Genomic DNA, 4,861 nt, shown 5'->3' on the forward strand with positions numbered 1-4,861 from the left:
CTTAGTTTAAGATAGGCAGTGAGTGGACACTAGAAAATTCTCTTATACCCATTTACTCCAAAAATGCAACCAATGCCTTACAACCCTGCTACTCCAAATGTGATATCCACACTGGCAACAATAGAGTTAGAAATACAGAATCTCGGACTGCATTCTAGGCCTACTGAATCGGAAACTGATTTTAACAACACCTGCAGGTGATTTCTATGAACATTAAAATGACAGAATTAATGACTTAAAACAATTATGCTCAAACTTTGCACATTAGAATCACCTGGAGAGGTTTTTACATATCCCTAATGCAGGCAGTACTCTATCTCATGTATCTCAATTATCAGTATTTTTTTAAACCCAACTGGTTCCAACATGCAGCCAATATTGAGGAATCATGCCTTAAAGATAATAATAGTATTTGCATTCAAATGAAAACTTGCTCCAAACTTTGCATTACTAATTACCACTTGGGTTTTCCAGACAACTTAGATATTAAAAATCTCAACGTACGTTCTGGGTGGGGGTCTAGGGAGCGCAGCAGCCATGGCGAGCCACGTTGTCCTCACCAACAGCACCAGGATTCCCATCTGGGGCTGGGCACCTGGAAGTCCCCTCCAGGCTAGGTGACCAAGGCTGTGAAGGTGGAGAGAAATGTCAGGTACCACCACATCGACTGCACCCACGGGTACCAGAATGAGGTGGGGGTGGCCAATCAGGAGATGCTTAGGGAGCAGGTGGTGAAGCATAAGGCTCATTAGCAAGCTGTGGTGCATGCACCATGAGAAGGTCCTGGTGAAAAGAGCCTGCCAAAAGACTCAGCAACCTGAAGCTGGACTACCTGGATGTCCACCTTATTCACTGGCTAAGCAGCTTTAAGCCTGGAAAGGAATTTTGCCCACTGGATGAGTCAGACAATGTGGTTCCCAATGATCCCAACATTATGAACAAATGGCAGCCATAGAAGAGGGGGTAGATGCTGGTGAAAGCTATTGGTATCTCCAACTGTAACCATCTCCAGGTGGAAAGGATCTTAAACAAACCTGGCTTAAAGTATACATCGGCAGTTAACCAGATTGAGTGCCACCTGTACCTTACTCAGGAGAAGTTAATCCAGTACTGCCAGTCCGAAGGCATCTTGGTGACCATCTATACCCCCCTTGGCTCTCCTGACAGACTCTGGGCCAAGCCTCAGGCCCCTTCCATCCTGGAGAATCCCAAGATCAAGGTGATTGCAGGCAAGCACAATAAAACTACAGCCCAGGTTCTGATCTAGTTCCCCATGGAGAGGAACTTGGTAGTGATCTCCAAGTCTGTGCATTGCTGAGAACTAAGGTCGTTGACTTTGAACTAAGCAGCCAGGATATGAACACCGTACTCAGCCACAAGAGGAACTGGAGGGTCTGTGCCTTGGTGAGCTGGGCTTCCTATGACGACTACCCCTTCCATGAAGTTTTGAAGCTGTGGATGCCTGTTCATCCCCAAGTGACCCTGTACCTGTGCTTCCTGTCTCATTTCTGCCCCTGCAAATGTAGTATGGCCTGTGTCACTCAGCAGCAGGACATCAACCTACAGAGCAGCTCGTGAGGGCTTGTCTGGGTTGATATTGGATCTGAGGAACAGTGTCAGTAGAGTAGAAGTCTCTTCCAATTTGCTTTGTTCTTTTTGCCCCACTGGGAAAAGTAAAACCTGAATACCCGTTTCTGACCAAAGGGAAGCAAAATATACCAGGTCAAAATAGTGCCACTAACAGTTGAGTTTTGTCTGCTTGGAACGTAATCCCTTCGGTAAGACTCCTCTTTGCCTCATATAAAAAGTGCTTTGGTGAAAAAAAAAAATTGCAATGTACTCTGTCATATAATTAATGCTTAAATTTCCCAAATTCTGATGATGCTAATTTTAACTTGAAATAGGTCCATAACTGACAGTCATTTAGTCCAGAAAGTTTGCTGAGTCTTTTCACTTAGAGATAAAACAATTATTTGCTTTTAAATAGCATTTACAGTTCAAGATTGCTTTTTCAAATTGAATGATTCCTCTCTCTTATTTCTCAAATCATTACTCAGTAAAGGAGATAAAGAATCTTAACTATGTTCAACATTTTCAGGCATGATTATTGTAAATATTTTGCAAGTTAGCTTCAGGAACTGAAAAGATTTCTTGATGGCAGGTGATACTTTTGTTGAATCAACAAGATTGACTGGTCTCATGGTTGGTGTTTAGCAAGTCAATCATGTTCACTACACAATAGATAACAGTGAACAAAAATTTTCTTTTATTCATTGGAAGCCTATCCTGTGATACTAAGAACAAAGAAAATCAACTCTCTGTGGAATCAGAGTCAATCTTTCAAAATGTAACACATCCATTAGGAGAAAAAAAGTGTCAGTCAAGAAACAAATTGGCTAAACTGGTTGAAACATCTCTTTAAAATTAAGTTTACATGTTAAAAGGAAAGATTAAAGAAAAAAGCACATTATTTGCTAAGACACAAATATCATCTGATTTTCACCTATTTCACTTTTCTATTTTTGCCCCTTACTACATTTTCAGCACTTTTGGTTTTGAGCAGCAGCAGATGAAATCAAACTGGCTTAAACAGAAAAGAAGATGAATTTAGTGGTGCATATAACTAAAATATCCATGGATATCTGACTTCAGATGCTGCTGGATCCAGTTGCTCAAATTATGTCAGAGTTAGTCTTTCTCTTTCTCCAGACTCTGCTTTTTCTCTTTACTAGCTTAATTTTCAGTTGTTTGTACCCCACAACTGGCAATTATGTCCAATAATCTTCAAATATATATCTCATTGCCTGATCATGTTTCCATTGCCTGTCACTGAATCAGATTTATAGCCAAGGAGATACTTCTTGGCAAGATCTTGAGTTTGTGCTCATTCTGTGGAGTTGGAGATAGGGCCAACCCAGTTTAAATTACATGAACTGAGAAGAGGCGAGGGTAATGAGGTCCCAAAGGGTAATCAAAGGATCTCTTCCAGAAAAGGGAGAAGGGGAAGAAACACTCAAGGAGGCAAAAATACTACTCTAAAAGAGGTCCTACATCAATTGCCCTTAAGACCGATACATAATTTAAGTTTCCTTTGAGAAGTCCAGGAGAAATGAGCTTAGAAAATCATCTTTTCATCTTTGTTTTTACCCTGCAGCAGAAACTTACAACACATCTATGTTAACTCAATTTTAAGAACGAGGAAATGCCTGATGCACCCAATCATAAATTCTTGAAGTACCACAGTACATAAAGAAGAAACCTGAGGGCTGGGGGAAGTGATGGAATGAGCACACTGTGGTCAGCCTTACTAAGTGTTTTATCTTGTTGAATGTGAAATCCTCTCTTTTGAGCATAGCTCGGTGCCCACTTTACTCATATGCTCTCCCTTATTCATCTATTGTTGATAAAAAAAATTACTTAAACTTAGGGTTTTTAAGTGACTTGAACAAAGAAAATCAACTTTCTATGACTAAAACTCTATTTTCCAGAATGTAATACAGCTAGGAAAATGTACATCAAGGCAGGTTCCCAAGACTCAACCAATACTACTCTTTATCATCATAAATACTAGCTCCCAGAAACCCAGCGTAGACCCCAAGAAATAGTCACATGACTAAGACTGAACTCTTATCTACTTCTCAATCTTGTGTTTTTTAAGACAAGCAAAAATAAGAAAAGCTTTGTACAACTGCATTATAGAAATAGGATTGATCAAATAGTTAAGAAACATGTATTTTCCTGTGGAAACTCTTTCTTTTAATGACTAATGGATGTGAATAGTAATATATTAGACGGATGTCTAAATATCTTGTCTTTTTTCTGCCCACTCCATTACTACAATTAGAATATCAGCCCTTATTCAGAGTTGTCACTTGTCATCCTAGGAGATTCACAGGGTAGTGTCAGTTTTTAAAATGAGTCACCATTGCTTTAAAGTAGGGTTTTACAGTCACAGCACTATTGACGTTTTGAGTCAGATAATTTCTTATTGCAGAGACTGTCTTATGCACTGTAGCCCGTTTAGCAGCAACCCTACCTTCTACCCACTAGATGCCAGCAGCAGCACCCCCTCTTTGAGACAACCAAAATCTCAGACATTGCCAAACGTCTCCTGGGGTGCAAATGTGTTCCTGGTTGAGAACCGCTGCTTGAAAAACTGGAAGGAAAATAGTGAAAACTATGAAATACTTTTCTAAGATAATGAGACAACTGGGATCCAGAATAAAAATAATCTTTGTCTTTTAAATTCTGTCATTGTTACCATTATTACTTTAGTACTAACCAAAAATATACTTTTTAAAATTTATAATAAAAGCTGAACCTGCAAAATAGGATAACTCCTTTTGCTACAGTAACCCTCAAAGGTACAGAAGTAAAGAGAACTACTGCTTTACAGGGGTGTCACATGGACATGCATGCTTCAGTGAAAATTCCTCTTTTCTACTTTCCTCCTGATGTCTCCTGGTCACTATAGCAACAAGAACTGGAGAGATTCAGAACCAGGACACATGCACTCCAGCATGACAAGTTCAATTTAAATCTAGATCGGCAACATTAAAAAACTACACTAAATGTAATCAGTGAATACACACCAACAGGAGATCCAAGCACTTTGCTACACCAATTGCAAGAGTGACAGTCAGTTCAAAAAATACCCTTGGGATTCTTTAAAAGTAGGAAAAACTGAAACATTTCTTTAAGGCATCACTTTGTCAAGTCTCTCATTAGACTTTTGGATCCCTTGAATTTTAGGCAGGCTTAAACACAGAGTCCGTTCCTAGTACTTGGAGATATTGAGTGTCTCCAGTGATAGTGGATGAACAGAATGTGGAATATTTGAATGTATTCTGAAATACTGATA

At 39.5% G+C, this 4,861-nt stretch overlaps 1 pseudogene; it reads left to right on the top strand.

Annotated features, from left to right (window-relative positions):
- The first annotated feature begins 343 nt into the window (after positions 1-343).
- LOC116559231 lies at positions 344-4,256 on the top strand (annotated as a pseudogene).
- Positions 4,257-4,861: the final 605 nt, after the last annotated feature.

The sequence above is a fragment of the Sapajus apella genome, unplaced genomic scaffold (genome assembly GCF_009761245.1).
Source record: "Sapajus apella isolate SASKATOON/1434 unplaced genomic scaffold, GSC_monkey_1.0 scaffold23, whole genome shotgun sequence".
Taxonomy (NCBI): Eukaryota; Metazoa; Chordata; class Mammalia; order Primates; family Cebidae; genus Sapajus; species Sapajus apella.